At 40.7% G+C, this 22204-nt stretch overlaps 1 protein-coding gene across 3 annotated transcripts in view; it reads left to right on the forward strand.

The window, feature by feature from the left end:
• Nucleotides 1-22204, forward strand: part of E2F3 (E2F transcription factor 3) — a 90053-nt gene that overhangs the window by 54086 nt on the left and 13763 nt on the right. The gene's annotated exons all lie outside the window — the stretch shown is intronic.

Below are 22204 nucleotides of genomic sequence, written 5' to 3' on the forward strand. Positions count from 1 at the left end.
CAGCCACAATTCCCACTGCCTTTTACAACCAGAAGTTGTGGAGACTTCTCTTCCAAGTACTGGAACCCTAGGTCTTGGGATCTGGTGTGGGACTGGGATTCCTCACTCCTCAGGGAAACCTTCACAGCCAAGACATCCCTCTTGCAGGATCAGCGACTCTGTGCTGCATCTCTGTCCCTCCTACCAGTCTTGATGTGCTTTTTTAATTTCCTAGATGTAGCACTTTCTTTCAGCTAGATTTCAGGTGGTTCTGAATGATGGTTATTCTGTGTGTTAGTTGTAATTGGATGTGGTTGTGGGAGGTGGTGAGCACCAGGTTTACCTATGCCACCATCTTATGGAATATTCATATTTTTATATAGTTCTGCAATTTTATCTCAATAGCAATTACCAAGGAAGTTTTATAAGAAAGTATACTTGACAATCTTGCTCTCAGGCCAGTTCCCATCCACTCTACCCTCCTATGCTCTTTATTGGTCATTATTTCCATTAGTTTCTTTTGAATTTTTTCACTTTATTCAAATTCAAAAATTAAATCTTATTCTCCTTAAAAACGATGACAGATGTGTACTATTCTTTACCTGTTCTTAACATTAAATGATATACTTTAAGATTTCTATGTCAGAACATACAGTACTGCCTTGTATTTTTCCAAGCTGTATAATATTCCATCATATGGGTGGGTGGGTCGATGTTTATTAAGCCAATTTTTTTATGAATAGGCCCTTAGATTCTTTTAGTCTTCTGCTAGTACAAACAAAATTGCACACGTATTACTTCATACATGTCTATGTGTATCTGCAGGGTAGCTTCCTACAGGAGGATTCTAATTTGACCAGATGCATATGCATATGTACTTGTGATATTATCCATTGTCTTATTAGGGCTTGTTTCATTTTATACTCCTACCAACAAGTTATGAGAACTTCAACAGAGTGGATATCACACTTTTAGATTTTTGCCAATCCGACATGCAAAATATAATATCCCAATATGTTTTAAATTTGCATGCTTTTTTAAAAATGTGAGGTCAGACATTTCATACTTTTAAAGGCTATTTGTATTTATTTTCTTCAAACTATGCTCTTGAACTTAACTTGCTTTTCTATTAGGTTTTTGGTCTTTTTTTTCTTACTGATTTGTAGGGCTCTTTATTTATAGGGTGATTAATTAGCTCTAAGACCGTGAGACCAAATATTTTTCTCAGGTTAGCATTCTTTTGTGTGTGTTTCTCTCCCTCCCTTACCCCCCTCCCAAATATATTTGTATTGACTTCAGAGAGGAAGGGAGAAGGAGAGGTAGAAACATCAATGATACAAGGGAATCACTGATTGGTTGCCTCCTTCACACACACCCCCACTGGGAAGTGAGCCCACAACTTGGTCATGTGCCCTGACCGGAATCAAACCATGACCTCCTGGTTCATAGGTCAGCACTCAACCATTGAGCCATGCCAGGTTAGCATTCTTCTCAATCTTTGAAGTTTTTTTGTTTGCCCCATACAGAAGTTTATTTTTACAGAGCATGTTTTTTCTATTCTCTCTTTATGGCTTTCAGATTTTGAATCATAGAAAGCATCCTCCACTATTCCCCTTACATGCAGAAATTGACACAAACAACCCTTTTTTGGGTAGGATTTCTGTATTATTTTACACTAGAGGCCTGGCACACGAAATTCGTGCCCAGTCTGCACCCTCCCTAATCTGGGACCCCTGGGGAGAGACTGTCAGTTTAGGCACGATCCCTATCTGGGACTGCTGGCTCCTAACCACTTGCCTGCCTGACTGTCCCTAACCACTATGCCTACTAGCCCCCTAACCATTCCCCTGCCAGCCTGATTGATACCTAACTGCTCCCCTTCCAGCCCGATTACCCATACTGTCATCCCCAAATGCCCTCCCCTGCTTGCTATCTTATGACAATGTGGAGGCAGCCATCTTGTGATGACATGGGGTGACCATCTGTGATGCAAGAGCATGAGGATCAGTTTGCATATTACCTCTTTATTATAATATATAGGATCTAAATTTTGCTCCATTTGAGGCTTATTTGAGGCTTATACTCTTCTTCAGGTTCAACTTTATTTTTTTCCAGATGTTACTCAGTTGACCTAACTACTTAGTGATAAAGCCCAACTTTACCCCCATTTAAACATTTTATAAATGAAAAATACCCACTATTTTCTTGGGAAACAAGAAACCACGAGTCAAGCTTTGAGGTAAGGGCTGTTTAGGTCCTTCTTCTTTAACTTAAGGCAGTTCTTGAACTTTCTCCTCCAAGGGTAATGTTTACAGAGTGAATGAAAGAATTTAACTGAACCCATCTGCTCCTCTCTAGAGTGATGATAAAATTTTTCTTCATGACATAAATCTCAAGATTTATCTTAAGACAATGTCTCACTTAACTCAAAGCAATTTGTCCCTTTATCACAAAGCCTAAAGCAGGATAGAAACCTTTCTAGTCACTCGAAGAGGATGCCGTTGTTTGTGAGGCCGTAGAGCAGCCCTCAGGGAGGTCCCCACGCCGGCAGCAGCTTCCCCTGGGAACATGGCGGAAACTCCCATCCCTGACCTACAGAGTCAGACCGTGTGGTGGAGCCCCAAAACCTGCATTTAACAGCCCTGCAGGTGGTTCTGAGCTACTGAAGCTTGAGGTCATGACCTTGCAAGTTATATTTAATCTCTTAATGGCAAATTACAATTTTAGAGTGCTGCCCTCTAGCTGGAGGTCCTTATCTTCTTGATATGGAAACATGTAACGACTCTCAGGAAATGACAATGTCTGTTCTTTGGCGGCAGTTTTCTTAGCGTAGGAAACTTCTCTGGGTTTTTCCAGGAGTCACAAAGATATCTCACTGGTGCTTTGGACCAGTACATCATACCTCTAAAATTCTACAGATTGGGTCAAAGCTTCCCTTTATCATATAATAAAAAATCAGCAAAACTGGTTTCTATGATATGCTAGGAAGTTTTTTAGCATTGAAATTTTCTCGTACCCTACAAAAGCATCATTGTTCCTTCTTGTCACTTGCCCCTCTGCCTTTGAAAATAATTTGATATTAGAACAGAATCATATTTACCTTTTATGATTGCTAGCCACACCATAATTAGTGTGTGTGCTTGGCAGGATATGGCAGACTCCCCAGAAATAGTAGTATCTTCTAAATCTATTTGCCAACCAGCTTAGAGTAGTACTTCTGAAATTTTGCCGGACCTTTGGGTTAGCCAAGTAGCTTTAAATCCTGCCACTCAGACCACACTCCTATCCTAAATAAATATCTCATGGCTAGGGCCCAGTCATCAGAAGTTTCTAAATTTCCCACTCCATTGCAGTGTGTATCTACGTTTGAGAACCAGGATGTGTGCATTTGTTTGAAAGTGATTTCAGTTCTAACAAAAAGCACTGTAGAAGAGGACTTGCCAAAACCGGTTTGGCTCAGTGGATAGAGCGTCAGCCTGCGGATTGAAGGGTCCCAGGTTCCATTCCGGTCAAGGGCACGTACCTTCGTTGTGGGCATATCCCCAGTAGGGTGTGTGCAAGAGGCAGCTGATCGATGATTCTCTCTCATCGATATTTTTAACTCTATCCCTCTCTCTTCCTCTCTGTAAAAAATCAATAAAATATATTTTTAAAAAATAATAAGAGGACTACAACATGCAAGATGGTGGTTCTGAAGATATCCAATACAATCAGAACAAGAAATTTATTGCTTAACCAGCAGCTAGCTTGAAACTTAGATTGCCTCCTAGTTGCATGACTTTGTCATTGTGTGGAGAACCCACGTTGTAGCATGTGATTCTCTGCATCCTCTGTTTCGTTGTCACCATCTGTGGATTTTGTTGGCTGCAGAGCAAGTGACAAAGGTCCTAGAGCCGTCAGTATTAGACTTCCCCATTGGCTCTGCTTTGATGCATTTAGCAGATTGATTCAAATCCCCTTTGGAAACTTGGACCTCTAGAAGCTTCTGCTGTCTTGGAGAGCTGGGAAAGAAACGGAATTTTTTGAGACCCTTTCCTGCCTTCCGGACCATCAGATATTGCTTTGTCCACAGCAGTAGTTGACAAACCCTCCTTCGTAGCCCATCGTTTTATTAGTTGACCCTGCTGTACAGTTTTCCCTGTAGCAAGTCACAGCTGTCTGAAAGGGAGATGAGGACTGAGTTCAACCCTTTCTGAAGGAGGCAGGGCCCTGCTCATCATAAAGGGAACATTCTTCCGCATTGGCCCCGGGGCAGGGTGCCCCAGATGCTTTGACAGGGGTGCCAGTGGGTCATAAACAGAGTGGCAATAGGGTGGGGAGAGAAAGAATTTCTGTCATCCCTTTTATAACTCCAGGCAACAGGAGAGCCAGTTTAACAATTGCAGGGGCTTGGGATGGAGCTTATGTGTTTGAAGAAATCGTGTCTTTTGGTATTAAACTTTTGTTTAAGGTTCTATAATGGTTTTTGAAGTGTATTTACCTTCCCTGTGTTTTTAACTGTATTCTAATAAAAATTTCTGGTGAATTCAGTGTTTGTCAGGTGTTGGTCAGCCAGGGAATGTTGCTCAGAGGGGTGTGTGAGTGGACAAAAGTGGGAAACTTTGATTAGCAGGTGAGGCTTCAGGGGCCCTCATAGGCGTTTGGGTCTTAGAAAGTATTCTGGGGATTTTTCTAGTTCCACTCACTTTGGCTCTGTAACCTGGCCAACTTTTCTTGCCATTCTCCACAATCTCACTTTAAAATATATATACATTTTTAGTTATATTTTGCAAAGTGAGAAAAAGAATTAGCACTCTGAGAACATCCTAAAGAGAATTCTCCTAAATTGTGGTTCAAATGGTCCTTGTCTGTTTTCCTCCTTGCTTTTTATGAAGTAATTAACTGCAAACACACATTTTAATGAGCAATGCAATGTCTGAATACAGATAGAAATAGATTTTGTAAAAAGGTAATGTCAGGCTATTAATTGAAAAAAGTACCAAAGTAATCCCCAAATTCTTTAATCATATGTTTAATAAGGGTTTTTGGATTGGTTAGTTATTTTATAAAGCCACTAATATTCTCAGGTCTGTAAATTTTAACTGATTTGTAGAGATCTTGACGTTTTGTTTATCACACAGATAAACATTTGTTTTTTATTTTTAATTACCAGGTACTTACTTTGCATTTGTAATGACTAATTGCAAAAACGTTAACTCTGGTAATGGAATCCTCTAGGTGAATTCTCAGGTAAGACTTCCTGCTGTGTTCTTTGAAGTTCACTTGGGGTTATTCATCAAGAAAAGCAATGCATTTCCAGTTTGTGAACTCACTTTGCCCACCGGTGACATTTCCAGGTTGAGAACCAGTGGCAGGAGAGGCAGAGGGAGGATCTGATGTATGTGGGGCTTCAGAGGTGAGGAGAATGTTTCCCCTTCACTCACTCGCCTGCATCTGGGAATAATGATAGACTAGGGAGAAATTGTCCTCCAAAGTGACAGGTTCACCTAGAGTATTTTGGAGATCCTTAGTCTCCCAATTAATAAATAAATACCTATTGAGGTAACAGCTGGTGCCTAGAAATGTTTTAAGGTATATAGGCTATAGGGAGTGAAGAGATAAATGGTTAGAAAGAAGAAAAAAAACAAAAAACCACTGGTAAGAAAAGGAAACATGCTATAAGTGTAGCAACTTAGCTGTTCCTGCCACTCACCATTGCTGGTTAAAAGAACCTGATTCGCTCCACATGAGTGAAAGTCCTGTTCAAATCAGCTGTTGCTCTTCCTCTAATTATTGAGCTGCTGAATCAAGTCAGGTCCTTGATAAACTTTATTGTTTGTTATTCATTTTTATCCTTAATAAAGGTTAGCATTATCATCATCCCTTTCCTATACAACATATTAGCTTTTTCCCCCCAAAGCTTATTTAGGTAAAGAACGTTTTTTTCTTTGTTCATTGAGTTCAGTATCATCAAATTTGTTTGTATATATTCAGAGTGATTGTAGCACCACTATTCCATCCCACATCTTCATAGCATTTATTCCTAGTATGTTTCCAAGCTTTTTTTATGTGCCCTTGAAAATGAAACAACTTCATATTCATTAGCAATCGCTGCCATAGGCTTCTCTGTTTTAGTGTGTGTGTGTGTGTGTGTGTGTGTGTGTGTGTGTGTGTGTACGCATGGGTGCGCATGTGTGTGCCTCAGAGGCAGTAGCTTATGAAGTAGAAAAAAGCCAAGATCTTATTGTGAATCTTTAGTGGGTGAGAGGCTTCTGAATCATGATCTCTATCAAAATGTTGGCCCACGTGAGTATAACAGGGAGTTCAAGTCCAATTTGTGTGCCAGAACCTGGGGAGTCATAAAACTGCAGAATGAGAGTGGAGGAATTGGATTTCTTTCAAGGAGTTGTGCCTTTTCTATGTCGATAGCTGTGTTGTTTTGCCCTGAAGATCTAAACTGAGAGGATGCATACTTCATGCAGTCCAGATTAAGGGGTCTTTAAATCCTGGGTCAAGCAGAACCTAATAGTGGAATCACTGCAGCTGTCAGTGTTGCCCGCTCACCCGGTGTGGCTCCTCCCTTATCCATTTCCTCAGACTTAGGAAGTTCACTAGTGTTCTGCCCACCAGAGTGGCTCAGTTGGTTGACTGTCATACTGTGCATGACAAAAGGTTGCCAGTTCATTTCCTGGCCAGAGCACATACCTGGGTTGCAGTTTTGGTGCCAGGTCAGGACCTGTACAGAAGGCAATTGATCAATGCTTCTCTCTCACATGGATGCTTCTACTTCTTTCCTCTCTCTCTCTAAATCCAATTTAAGGTGTGTGTGTGTGCGCACGCGCGTGTATGGTGTTTGTGTGTTCACTTCTCATCTGAGAACCAGTGCATGTCTTATCAATATTACTTGACTCATTTTCCAAGGATTCCATTCCATCCTTTAAAGCCTAGATTTCTCAAAAATAGTAGGCATGTTGGTAAACTCTTCATTACAACGGGGTTAATCTTGTATTGTGTGTAGTGCATTTTAAATGTTTTCCAGAAACAGAATGCCTCTTTAGTAATTAGAAAAATGGAAGCTGTTCCGTCATCATGTGTTTCCATAGAGTAGCACCATGCAATGACATTAACGGTACAGTTGAAGATTGTTTCCTTGCCCAATTGTATGGTCCCTTTTTTCTCTCTATTTCCCTGTATTTTTATGCTTTTCTGTATATGTATTGTACTTGTGTTCTTTTGCTACATGATTTCACTAAATATTAGTGAAAGATTTTTCAAAAGGGGTTCCACCACCACCCCATTAGCAGGTTGTAGAAGTTTTTCATGTTTTCAACACTTGTTCTTTTTAGACTTTGCAATTTTTGCCAATCTGATGAGTATGAAAATTATTTAATTTTAATTCACATTTCCCAGAATACATATTTTAATATTTTGCCTCTTCAGTACCATCTTTGGCCTAATTCCCATCTTTTACCTAGTTTTCTCTTGGGTTCTATTAATTTCACTTGGGTCTTTTTGATTTCTACTAATTCCTTATCTATTCTGGATAATAAATCCAAGGAGGTTATGTGCATTCTATATACTGAATGGCCAGATTATTATGATCTCTGAACGCATAATGATCTGGCCACTCAGTGTATATCCTATATAGTAAAAGGTTAACATGCAAATTATCTCCTCGACCAGGAGTTCGACCAGCAGGCAGTCTGGACAACCAGACACGTTCCCTCTCCCTGGCCAAGCTGTCCAGATTCCACCCATGCACGAATTCATGCACTGGGCCTCTAATACACACACACACACACACACACACACACACACACTCACACTGAGTGACCAGATTATTATGCGTTCAGAGATCATAATAATCTGTCCACCCTGTATATTTTCTTCAAATCTGTGGCTTGACTTCATTATTTTATTATGGCCTTTTGATAATCACAATTAATTTTAACAGTTTTGTGCATGTGTGATCTGTGCATTTCTGTTTTAAGAAAACTTCTCCTATGAAGTGGAATATTTTCTTTATTTCATAACTTCAGCTTTAAAGTTTGGAGCAAAACTTTATATAGGTCTGGAGTTGAATTTGTGTGGGTTGAGTTAGGGGTACAATTACATATTTTATTCTCGGATAAATAATTTTCCTAGCACCATTTATTAGCTAGTCATCCTTTCTAGTGATCTGCAGTGTCCCATTTGTAATATCTGACATTAAACTTGTATGTGTGAATTTGTTTCTGGGTTTTCTGTTCTAATCTCTTGGTCTATTTGCCTAATCCTGGCCAGTACACATTTCACTAATTAATACAGTTTTATAGTAAACATCTGGATATCTGTAGGGCAAGTCTCCCTACTCTTATCATTTTTTTTTCCTTCAAAATTGTCTTTGTTATTCTTGGCTCTTTGCACTTAACCTATTCATGCTTAAGTTATACCACTTATCTTACAATAAAATGCTTTTATTTTTCATCTCCTGGACATTATGTTATTACTATCTTGTATTTTTTGCTTTGTTATAAATTCCACAATACAATTTACTGTTTTGGTTTAGATAGTCAATTATCTTTTAAAGATATTTAAATGTAAGAACATATTAGTTCTTATGTTGATAGTCTTTCAAGAGTATTCTTACTTCATTTATCATGCTCCTGCACCAGGAGATAGTTTGTGAAACTATGTTCACCAGGACCAGGTGCCCTATCCCTTGGAGCCAGAGTGATAATTAAATACATGCTTTTTCCGAGACCTCAGGTGCTAGCACTATGCTGAAAGCCATTTTAGCAACTGGGTTCTAAAGTAAACTCACTAATACCTCAATGGGAGAACGTTTACTGATGTATTCTTGCAATAGCAGGGTTGAGTAACTACAACCGAACTATATCCCACAAGGTCTAAAGTGTTGATATGTGGCCTTTTACAGAAAATGTTTGTGAACTTATGTATTCCATTGGTGTTGAAATGAGGTAAAAGCCTAAGCCCAAACCCAGTCACAGTGGTTTAGTTGGTTGAGCATGATCCTGTGCACCAAAAGGTTGCCTGAGTCTCAGAGGCAGGTTTCCCTGGTTGGGTGCATACAAAAGGTAACTGATCTCCCTCTCCCCCTCTCTCTCCCTCCCCCTCCCCCTCCCCCTCCCCCTCCCCCTCCCCCTCCCTCTCCCCCTCCCCTTCTCTTCCTCCCCCTCTCCGCTTCCCCCTCTCTCTCCCTCCCCCTCCCTCTTTCTCCCTCTCCCCCTTCCCCTGCCCCTCCCCCTGCCCCTCCCCCTCCCCCTCTCCCTCTCCCTCTCTCTCTCCCCGCTGTCTTCTTCTCTCTAATCATGTCCTTACGTGCAGATTTAAAATAAAATATTAAGACTGAAAACTAGAAATTGGAAAGGGAAGTAGAAATAAACTAAATAATACTCTGGTGGGAGATTCAAGTATACTATTGTGGGAGGCATCTGAGCAGCTGAATTAGAGCCTAAGCTTCATAACCGATCACTAAATGTACTTGAAATGTTTTTGCCAACCTCCAAATTGGAAATTCAGATGTCTCAAGGGAATAATTCTTAAATTCCATTTTATGGTCAATAACTACGTATTTAAGGTTAGCAATAATTGAAATAAAAGAAACATTATGAATTTGGTAATATAAATAAATTAAAAACCCTCTTTTAAATTAGTGGTTTAATTTCAGTTTTCCCTGCTCTTTATTTTTCTGTAAAAGAATATAAAATTTAAAGTTCAAAGGGAATAATAAAGCTTAAACATTATATGGATGATAAAAACTTTAGCCCGCTTAGATTTAGAGACCACTCTGACTCACAGATATAAAGAGTTATCATATCATTTCTTTTATTAAAAATATTACTCATTTTCTCTTACTTGACCTGAGTAACAATAGGTCTAAGTTATTAATCATGCCTTTCTCATGTGCTTCTTCACTCTTAATTTGGTATAGATTATATGTAAAAATATAGATAGATGATAGATAGATAGATAGATAGATAGATAGAGAGTTAACCTATAAAAGGTTTTCAGAGGACCTTAACTGGTTTGGCTCAGTGAATGGAGCATCAGTCTGTGTATTGAAGGGTCCCGAGTTTGATCCCCAGTGGGGGTTGTGCAGGCTGCAGCCAATCAGTGATTCTTTCTCATCATTGATTTCTCTCTCCCTTCCTCTCTAAAGTCATATATATATATATGTATGTATGTATATATATGTATATATATGTTTTCAGGGGGTTTTGTTTTTTAAGATCAATATTCAATTATTGGAATAGAGACCTCGGAAGGAAAAATATTAGGGCTTCAGCTTCTATTTGCAAAAGAAACCATTGTTTACTTTATTTACTAATATTAAGTGCCTAGCACAGTGCCTTACACATAGTTGTCAGTACCACTTGCTGATAAATGAGAATTAAATACATAGGGGCCAATTCTGGCTCAGAAAGGCAGATTGTCATGCATATTTATCTTCTTCTCCTGGAAACCCTATGAAAATAATAGTAAACTGTTTTGCTTCCGTCATTAAAAATGAGAGTGGGGACTTTAGTGAACAAGATAATTCAATAGATTTCTGGAATATAGAGAATGAATGGGGGCGTGACAAGCAGTCTAGCAGAACAGAAGCTGCGGCCAAAGAGAGTGTTGGTCTGCTCTGGAAAACTACAGCATCTCCTGTGGCAAAACCAAGAGTACAGGAGGGATTCATGTGAAGGTCTTCATACAGGATAAATGTCCAGAATCCAGGAGACAAATAATTTTTGAGAAACCTCAGAATAGCTGAATTAGCTCCATTCTGCCTGGCATAGAATTATCACCTCAACTAGAATCATGCAGCTCCCACATGTCAGTGTGTTGCTTTATTCTTAAATATGAACAGACACAAAGTCTGACTAGATGTTTGAGAAAAGACTACAACATTCTATAGTGGGGTCAAGATTTTTTTTGGTTTGTTTGTTTTTTGTTTTTGTTTAATGGTTAGAAAAAGATGACAATAAAGAAAACAGATTAAATAGGAAACAAAAGAAAACTTTAAAGGAAATAATCAGGGGTATCAGAGAAGCTGTCCTATTCATAAAACAAGAGCAAGATGCAATAAAATAGATTCAGCAGAAAGTAAAACAAATGTTCTTGGAAATTAAAAATATAGTTACCCCAATTTTTTTTAAAGTGAGAAAGTGGAAGCTGAACTTGATGTAAGGACACAAGTAAATAGAACCAAAAACAAACAAAGAAATAGAAGCTAAGAACTTTTAAAGTATCAATCCAAAAAGAATAGGAATTTTAGAAAGATTAGACAGAGACAGTGAAGGAATGATTTACAACATAAGTATCCAAACGTAGTGTTTAGGAGCCCATGAGTTTCTCACACTGTGAGTGAGAAAAGACGCACATCTGAATACATAAGAGATTTTTACTGTAAGGTAAGACAGGCCTGGGAGGTTGCAGGGAGGTTAAAAATTGAATAGCCTCTAAGGAGTGAGAAGCACTAGCTGCAGATTTCTCATCACTGGAGCAGTGCTTTCAGTTCTGAGACAAGTGGTGTTCAGCCTTCAGTTCTTTACCTAGCCAAACTATCCAGTGTGGATGCAATACAGATTTCAGATGTATAAGGATGCAAGTTTTCTCTTCCATATCGTTCAGATGTGTTCCAGAAAAACAACTGATAAAAATGCAATCAACTCTGGCTGACTTGAGCAGAAAAGGAATTTATTTAGAGGATATTGAATAACTAACTAAATTGTCAAGACGATTAAAGAATCAAGCTTGGAGAATAGGCAGGAAGAAGGAAGGATCAATAACCAGAACCACATCTAAAACATCAAATCACAGAAACTAGTCCAGCATCACCAGTCTCTCTTCCCAGGCTCCCCAGCCATCACCACTGGTCTGCTTCCTTGCAGGAGTGACTCTAGACTCCAAGTCCAGGGTTGCGTGCCTGCCTGTGCCAGCCTAAGTAACGGCTCTGGACTAAGGTTCAGGGAAGCTGAGAAATGCCACTGGCTCTTCAGCTTCTGTGATAGAAAGGTGGCTGTGCCTCCCACCAATATAGACAAACTGGTAAACTTCTAGTGATAGGGGGGTAGGTTTAGAGCACATGTGTCAAACACAAGGCCCGCGGGCCAAATCCGTCCCGCCAGGCCTTGCAATGTGGCCCGCACCGCGCTGTCATCACTGCACTCTGCTGCGTTTCCATCACAATGACAGTTTATGACTGTTCAGTAAACCATTCGGCCCGCGATTTAGGCTGGATTTTAGATTTTGGCCCCTTCTCTGATTGAGTTCGACACCCCTAGTTTAGAGGCTGGGCAGTGAAATAAAATGTTTTCTGAAATAATTGGGTTTCTGATTAGGCTTCTTACCTATTGGCTCATAGAGACACCGTTCATGTTAGGTTATGAATTGACCTCTCGCCTCAAGAGCCGGAGATGGCCTTAGAGCTCTTCATCTTAGGTAACCCATCTTGGAGAAAGATTGACGTTGGGGGTGTGGCTAATAGTATGGTGAGTGAGGGACCATGGTCTGGCCCTTCTTTATCCTGTGCAGCAGGTCTCTCCCTACAGCCAGGACCTCTGAACCAGGGCTCCTCTAAGTCTCAGTGCCTCTGCTTGTGCTTGGACAGCCGCTTCAGCCCCCCAACTCCACTCACTTCTCTGTAGGACAGAGCCCATTGACCTTCCAGGACTTGGCGCAAGCACCGCCACCTCTAACTGCTCTCTCCAGATCCCCACCCACTTCTCCTCCCAGCCCGTCTTCCTGCCCTCCTGAACCCAACCATGGGCTCGTTCAGTATTGGTCATGCATTTCCTGTTATTTATTTGCCTGGACCCTCTTATGTAGCAGGACAACCGTATTGCCTTTTGTAGTTGTCACCTTTGCAGGGCCTGGTACACAGCAGGCACTTAATAAATAATTGAATTGATTTAAAAAATGGTCAGTGCCTTAGCCAGTTTGGCTCAGTGGATAGAACATCGGCCTGCAGATGGAAGGGTCCGGGGTTCAATTCTGGTCAGGGGCACATGCCCAGATTGTGGATTCGGAGTATACAGGAGGCAGCCCATCAATGATTCTCTCATATCACTGATATTTCTATCTTCCTCTCTTTTCCTTTCTGAAATCAATAAAAATATATTTTAAAAAAATGGTTAGCCACATTAATATATCTACATATATATCCTATATAATAAAGAGGTAATATGCAAATTGACTGACACCCTTGTACAAGATGGCCATCCCCATGTGGTCACAAAATGGCTGGCAGGGGAGGGTAGTTGTGGGCGATCAGGCTGACAGGGGTGCAGTTAGGTGTCAATCAGGCTGGCAGGGGAGTGGTTAGGGTGTGATCAAGCTGGCAGGCAAAAGCGGTTAGGGGCAATCAGGCAGGCAGGCAGGTAAGCAGTTGGGAGCCAGCAACCCAGATTGTGAGACGGATCCCTCGAGGGGTCCCAGATTAGAGAGGGTGCAGGCTGGGCTGAGGGACAACCTCCCCCCCCCCCCCCCATTGCATGAATTTTGTGCACTGGGCCTCAGGTATATATATAAAAGTCTAAGCCACTCTTCTATTGTTAGCTATGATGCACACTGACCACCAAGGGACAGACGGTTGCTTAGGCTTTTCATATATATATGAAAAGCCTAAGCAACCGATAGAAATATCAGTGATATGAGAGAATCATTGATGGGCTGCCTCCGAATCCACAATCTGGGCATGTGCCCCTGACCCTGTGCCTCTAATATATATATACGGGGCACAGATTTGTGCATTGGTGGCGTCCCTCAGCCTGGCCTGTGCCCTCTTGCAATCTGGGATCCCTTGGGGGGTATTAGACTGCCCCGAGGGATGCAGTAGTGCATCCAACATCCCTTGAGGGATGCAGCAGTGCACAAAGCAGCAGGTGGCAGGGGAGGAGCCAGGGCCAGGCACCGTGCCACTCCTGCTCATCCCAGCCCCCGCTGTGCCTGCCTCCGCTGCCACCACTCACTGCTTGGTAGCACTGCCAAGGAGGCGGGAGAGGCTCCTGCTGCCGCAGCCGCCCTTGCCAGCTGTGAGCCTGACTTCTGGCTAAGCAGCACTCCTGAATTGAGTATCTGCCCACTGGCGGTCAGTGCGCATCATAGCGACCAGTCAGCTGGTTGTAAGAGTCGCTTAGATTTTTATATATATGGATAGACTAGCTGTCTGGTCATGGATTCATACATTAGTGGAGTCCCTTGGCCTGTCCTGCGGGGATCAGGTGGAAACCCACAGTCCGACATCCCCTGAGGGGTCCCGGGTTGCTAGAGGGTGCAGACCTAATAGTATATAATCACAACTGGAAGCCAGATATTCTTTTCTTAAACTGCTTGTACCCTAACCTGCTGAGCCAATAGCCAGAATCCAAAAGAAATCCAGCTGTGGCCTGGGTTCCCAATGGAAATTTCTTTGGATTATTTCACTAATGTGTTTAAACTGCTCTTCATTCCTTTTATTTAATTCCCATTTTCTTCTACTTCCCTTTTTCCTAGTTCAAAATGCCTGTCTCATGTTTGGCTTTGAGACAGAAATGTATCATATATCTAGTTGTTTCCCTTGCCCAGTTCTCCTATTAACTGAGGTAAAGGGAGTTTATTTTAGTGTTCACAGTTTGTTAACCTACAGCAGGCCGGGCCTTTTTCTTGACTTAATCTTCTGGCGGCTTCGTTGAACGGTAGATGAAAACAACACTGTCTTCCCTGTGAGGCTGGGACGCTCTCTCTGAATCACAGCCCATTTCTGTTGGGCACATTGAACGGCACATAAAATTTTCAAGTCTAAAAGTAAATCACCAGACTTGTTTCGTTTCACCTCAAATGGGAATGATTTTTGTTTTTTTGTTTTTGTCTTGTAAAGCAAGTAACCCATGTGTACCTTTAGAAATGTAAAAAGCTAAGAAGAAAATAAAACCATAATCTTACCGAAAGATTAATAACCAAACTATTTGGTATGTATTCTTAATATCTTATTTCTATGTATTTAATTTCCCTACAAAAATACAATTTTACTACTTTATCATCTATTTTTTAAAAACTTACGTATAGCCGGGACCGGTTTGGCTCAGTGGATAGAGCGTCAGCCTGCGGACTGAAAGGTCCCGGGTTCGATTCCGGTCAAGGGCATGTACCTTGGTTGCGGGCACATCCCCAGTAGGGCGTGTGCAAGAGGCAGCTGATCGATGTTTCTCTCTCATCGACGTTTCTAACTCTCTGTCCCTCTCAATTCCTCTCTGTGTAAAATCAATAAAATATATTTTAAAAAAAACAAAAAACTTACGTATAGCTTTATATCTGACAATCATTGCATAACATTCTAGTACATAGATGTACAATTACATACTGAATTATTCCTCTGATATTTTTGACACATGAGGAAAAATGTAAATATTCAAAACACTCACTTGTCTGTGCTGTTTTTTAGCAAACAAGCCCTAGAAACAACACAAATGTTCCCAGAATATATTGTACTTCAAGAAGTGGAATTGCCAGGATGAAAGGGATAAATGTAACATGTATATAATAGTCACATCACTTAAAAATACAATCAAATTCTACAGAACTATAAACATGAAGTCAACACCCCGTATTTTAGTTCTCAGAGATTATCTCCTCTAACAATTTATGTGGATCATTTCAGACGTTTCTTCTAGATACAGAAAATTTTATAGTGAGGTCTATAGGGTTTTTTTGTTTTTAATTTTTTAAAATATTTTTTTATTGATTTCAAAGAGGGAGAGATAGAAACATCAATGATGAGAAAGAATCATTGATTGGCTCCCTCCTGCATGCACCACCCTCCAAGGATCAAGCCCACAACCCGGGCATGTGCCCCCAACCAGAATCGAAACCAGGATCTTTCAGTCCTTAGGCCAACGCTTTATCCACTGAGCCAAACCAGCCAGGTCAGGAGATCTGTAGTTTTATAATTTTTATCCCTGTGTGATCATATTATACATATCTTTCTACAATTTAACGTTTCCCCTTTATATTTCTTGAAAGTATTTCCAAATACAAGGTAGGGCAAAGTAGTGTTCATATGGAAAATAATACAAGAATAAACTGTGTTTTACATACACCTGTAAACCTACTTGTATCCCACCCTCTAGAAATAAATCTCCAGGACATATAAATATATATCCTACCTATATATACATACACACATATCTATATATATATGAAAGGCTAATATGCTAAGTGTTCTGGCATTTATTATGTGTTATCTCATTTTCAAACAACCTCACAAGGTAGTTTCTATTATCTCCTCCTATTTTGCAAGAGAAAACTAAGGTTTAGAGTGTTTAATAACTTTTCTAAGACCCCACAGCTAGTAAGTATGCCTACACCAAAGTCCATGCTTATAGCCACTTTATAAAAATTATTGTAAAAAATTTCTATATAAAAATATTTGAGCTCAGCCTATGTGGCTCAGTGGTTGAGGGTCAACCCATGAACCAGGTCTCGGTTCAGTTCCCAATCAGGGCACATGCCCGGGGTTGTGGGCTTGATCCCCAGTAGGAAATGTGCAATGATTCTCTCTCATCTCATCATCGAAGTTTCTCCCCCACCCCCCACTTTAAAATAAATAAAACATATTAAAAATATTTGAACAATTTATTATATTGATATCATCTTTATGATATTTTTTAAAACTTTCATTATTTTAAAAAAATACCTCTCCTTTAAAAATAAATGCACATTGTAACTCAAACAACACAACTGGGTATACACAGAGCATATTTTTCTCCTAATCTTGATCCCTAATTTCCTTACTTAAAGGCAAGCATTATTAAGTTACTTTGGTATTTGTTTAGATAGTCTATGTAAATACACATACCACACCTTAAAACAATTTTTTAAAAAAATATACACAACCACACCTTTAGAAAATTTTTACACAAATGGTAGTAAACCACATACTATTCTTACTACACATCTTAAGGTTTGATTTCTAGCAGTAATATTTAAAATGACCTTATTTTTCATAGCTGCATAATATTGTATTACTATACAATGACTTGTTTACTTAATGAGAATCCTACTAATGGATGTTCAACACTTCTATAATCATTTTCCCAATTAATACTCATGATGGCATAGCCTATCTTGTACTTAAGCAGGTAAGTGAAAGATTGCCTATAATCTCCATTATAAGTCACACATACCAAGATTTGAACCTATGTCTGTTCAAATAATTTGTTAGTGAGCAGTTCCCTAGATTGGTTGGGATCCCTCTCCTTTGCTGTCAAGGCAACTTCTGGACTGCCAATCATAACACATGCTCCAGTTTTTCTCCCTGGACCAAAAGCTCAGGTCTTTTAGCAGCTAAATTTCTCCAGAGCCTTGCATATGGCATGAACTCATGCAAATTAACTTGTTTATTTCGAATGAAACCAAGAAATAAATTCCCAAAGTTTCTGGGCATGTAAATCACAAAACTCTAACATTACCAACGTGTAAGGGGAATACTAAAAAAATAATAACTTAAAAACATACACACACACACACACACACACACACACACACACACACTAAAGGCCCAGTGGGGTCCCCCCTCTCGCAATCCGGCATCCTTCGGGGGATGTCAGAGGCCCAGTGCATGGAATTGGCCCGATCCCCTCCGGCCAAGCCTAGGGACCCCACTGGTGCATGGATTTATGCATATAAGATCTTTGGTTAATCTTTTCCTCCCCCTTCTCCCTGAGATTCATCAGTCTGTTCATGCCTGTGTGTTGAGTGTCTGCCCTCTGGTGGTCAGTGCACGTCATAAGTACCGGTTGTACGGCATGTGCCCTGACTGGGAACCAAGCTGAGACCTGGTTCATGGGTTGACCTTCAGCCACTGAGCTTCATAGGCTGAGCTCAAATATTTTTATATAGAAATTTTTTACAATAATTTTTATAAAGTGGCTATAAGCATGGACTTTGGTGTAGGCATACTTACTAGCTGTGGGGTCTTAGAAAAGTTATTAAACACTCTAAACCTTAGTTTTCTCTTGCAAAATAGGAGGAGATAATAGAAACTACCTTGTGAGGTTGTGTGAAAATGAGATAATACAATCCTTTGGAAAGCAATTAACATAGTGTCTGAAATACTGTAAGCACTCAAATGTTCATTGTGTTATAGTTAATAAAAGAGCCATATCTATGCAGATTCTTGGTGGCCAGTGGTAGGAATCTAACTCAGTGGTCTTCTAACAAAAGGAGTTTGTTGGCTCACAGAAATGAAAACCTGCATGCTTTTCGGCATGGCTGTATCTTGCACCTCCCTTAAAGGTATTGGGGCTCAGCCTTTCTCCAGCTTTTTACTTCCTTCTCTATTGGCTCACTTGCCAGGTAGCTCCAGACTTACACCATTCTGCCTAATAGCTCCAAGTGAGAAGAACTTGGTACTTTTCAAAAAAAAATTCCAGGATTGATGTATTCGTCCACTTTGTTCATGGGCCCATCCCCAAGCTAGTCACCTAGTTAAGGAACTGGAATGCACTGATTGGTAGGTCCAGATTACAGTCCTCACCTTTGTAACCTTGATGGCAAGGGTCAGTTTAAGATGTTGAGTCATAGTAAACCTTTGTTTTCAGGCTTGGAGACATAGAAACCTTCCCCAACAACAACAAAAATAGGGGCAACAAATGCCGGGCAGATAGAAGCGGGATGTTGCCCACAGCTTGGCCCCCTGACCATTAACCCGTTATTTTCATATTTGTGTTTTCAGAAAGGCTTATCGGTGCAATCATTCGTTACTGAGGAAGGTGGTCTTGGTTGGAGCTGAGGTCCAGGAAGGTGCCATGTAGATTATCTCTCATGTCCAGCCTTGACTCCTGCTCAAGACCAAATGGCTGGGCCTTCTGTGGAGCACCAGAAAGATTAGTTGCTTGACTAGTTGGGAGCATGTAATATGAAAATCTGTTTGTAAACTGAGTACCGTATTTTTCGGACCATAAGACGCACTTTTTTCCCCCCCAGAAGTGGGGGGGGGAAAGTCCCTGTGTCTTATGGTCCAAATATAGCCTACACATATACTTTAAAAAAAAAGTTTTTTTACTTGCCCGGCTCTGTGTGGTCTCTGTGTGCTTGCCCGGCTCTAAAATGGTTCTAAATGCTGCTGTTTACTTCACAGGGTTGATTACATGTGTTTATGACTGTGATGTTGGGTTTTAATGCACATAAAATATTTTAGGACACTATTTGTTTCAGAATCTTTTTTTCTTCATTTCCCTTCTCTAAAAACTGGTGCGTCTTATGGTCCGGTGCGTCTTATGGTCCGAAAAATACGGTAACTCAGTTCAGCAAGATGTTCACATTAAGAGCAACCAAAACTTGAGATGAGCCCTGGCTGGTGTAGCTTAGTGGGTTGGAATGTCATCCCATACACCAAAAGGTTGCTGGTTTGACCCCTGGTCTAGGGGAGGCAACCAATCTATGACTCTCTCTCACATTGATGTTTCTCTCTCCCTCCCCCTCTCTGAAATCAATAAACTTTTTTTTTTTTTTTAATAAGATGACCAAGGAGAATAGATTTTAATCTGACCTGGTGCTCAGCCCAGGGCAGGGAGGTGTAGGCAGAGACTACCTGCACTATTTAAATCCTCCTGCCTAGTTTTTGATTTGTCTCAGCAAGTGTTTGTGCTTGAGTTTGCTAAGTTAAAATAATACCACTCCTGCATGTGTAAAAATTCTTAGCCTTTCCCCAAAGAATCCAGTTACTACACTCATCCTCTGATCTAGGACCTGCAAGTACTGTGTGTCCTCGCAAGTCCCGTTCAGCTCCTGCTCACTGAACAGTGGGAGACAGGTAGGAAAGCCAAAGAAACATCCATTTGGAAAAGAAAAGGAGCACGCAGTGGTCGCCTCCTGTAGCACATCATGTCCTCATCAGGAAATGCTGGCACTTGGAGATTTGGTGGAGATGTGGCTTGCTTGTGGAATCAATATGGCCACCTTGATTTCTACCCTCTCAAACAAAGTTTGGAATTTTTTTATATAGATTTATAGGCTTCGGTGGTTGATGGTCTTGGAAGCTGAGAATCTCTAGATGTAGAGATTCTCTGGCGATACAAGTGCTTTTATAAAGGAGACTTTTCGGTCTAGTTATTTAGATTTGGTGAACTCTGACATTCGGTGCTTGGTGACCAGGATACATCATGAGTAGTCCTGGTTCCTAGGGTTCCATCTCAGTTTCTAGCCTACACTTTACTGCTTCCATAGGCCTTTGGCAAAAGTAATATTGCCAAAGCGCTGGCCAGTGGTAGTTAGTTCCCTATTGTGAGGATTCAGGAGCATACAGCCTTAGGGGCACAAGAGTTCCAGGCCCCAAATGCTGCTCCCACTTGCCTCCCTTCTGTGGACTTTAGCATGGGCAGAGAACTTGGCTCGCTCTCTCTCTCTCTCTCTCTCTCTCTCTCTCTTGGATTACTTTCTACAGAGAAAAATGGCCTCCATGGCAATGCTCTTCTCTCCTCTTAGGTAAGCCAGCCTCCAATGAAGTGACGGGCACAACTGCCACTCTAACAGCCTTGCCAGCCCCACCATACTCAGCTAATCCACAGGCTATTGCTTACCACACCACACTTTCAGGTTCTCAACTCAAAGTGCTTTAAGCAAAAAGGCCACCTTGATTGACTAATTAACTGAAAAGTGTGGGGCCCCCTCGCCTCCATCTTTCCACTCTGCTTTCCCCCGTGGGGCTTCCATTCTCAGGTAGCTCCTGGCTTCCAGCTTATCAACTTGACCGGGAAGATCCCCCCCTTCTTGCCAGTAGTTCCAGAACAAGGCCTGGACTTGGCTTTGGTCACGTGCCGCCTTAACCAGCCACTGTGGGTAAAGGGAAGAGGGAAGGGAGAACGGACCACAGTGACTGACCAGACAGACCTGTGTGCACTGAGGCTGGGAAGGGGAACTCCCCGAAGAACAATCGGGGCATTTGCCTGTTGAAGAGGGAATTTTCCTGGGCCAAACATAACAACAAGCACACACAGGATTGGACAGTATTTGGGAGGGGGAAATGAATTTGAAAAAAATTTGTGAATTTTCATTCTTACTAGCAGGCCTTTACAGTAATGTTTTGCCAATAGTAAGGTAATCTAAGCCACATAGTAAAAAAAAATAGAGAGGGAAAGAGGTAAAATAATAACTTTATTTATATCTTATTTTATAAAGTCAAAATACTATTGTACATTTTTTAAATCAGTTTTAAAATTATTAAGATATTTTACCCCTTTTTTGTACTGTCTTCAAAATCCAGTGAGCATTTTATTTTTCCCCCAGTTTTTTTAAAGATATGTTTTTATTGTTTTTTTTTTTTTTTTTTTTTTTTTTAAAGAGGGAAAGGGGGAAACACTGATTGCTACCTCCTGCACCCCCCCTACTAGGGATGAAACCTGCAACCCAAGTGTGCACCCTGACTGGGAATTGAACCAGTGACCTTTTGGTGTTAATAACTGAGTCACGTGTGGCTAGTTGCTTACTGTAGTGAACAACACAAACTGCTGACAACTTTCATAGAGAAGCTGAATATTTATCATCAGTTGATAAATTATTATTTCCATTTCTGTGTCATGGGAAGTTATTGTGAACCACTCATTAGGAGAACCAGCCCTAAAATAAACCTAAATACACTTTGCCGTGTATAGTGTCTTGTTGGTGTTACTTTTGTCTGAAACACCCATCACGCCCATACAGTTAGTACTCAACAATCATTTCTTTAATTCTCTGTCTTCTCTTGTGGACTCTGTGCCTTAGGTAGGCAAGGCCTCATGTATCTTCCTTACCTCTGTTCCCTAAGCCCGGTGCCCAGTACATAGAAGACACTAAGTGGATAATTTTAAAGTGACATGAAAATAAATTTAAAACTTTTGTGAGTACTTCTCATTTAAATGCCAAGTTTGGTGACTAAATGGTGGAAATAATACTAGTTGAAGCCCAAGATGGAGTATTTGCAATATTTGTTATTGTGACGAATGACCATCTGTAATCTGTGACGAGTTGTGTTACCACCGTCACTTAGTGATTGAAGACCTACAGAAACCCAGGCTCTGTGCTGAGCACTAGGTATATACAAAGATAAATGGGAAACAGTCCTTGCCTGGAAGGAAATGAGAAACAGATTAGTAAAATAAGTCTTCTATCTAATAAGTGTTATGATACAAATAAACACAGGCCGTTTGGGGAAGCACCACGGACGAAGGGGGTTCAGCCCAGCTCAGAGATGGAGAGGGGCAACAAAGGCTCATGGGGGAAAGTTAATTTCAGTCCCATG

This window comes from Pipistrellus kuhlii, unplaced genomic scaffold (assembly GCF_014108245.1).
Source record: "Pipistrellus kuhlii isolate mPipKuh1 unplaced genomic scaffold, mPipKuh1.p scaffold_m20_p_2, whole genome shotgun sequence".
Lineage (NCBI taxonomy): Eukaryota > Metazoa > Chordata > Mammalia > Chiroptera > Vespertilionidae > Pipistrellus > Pipistrellus kuhlii.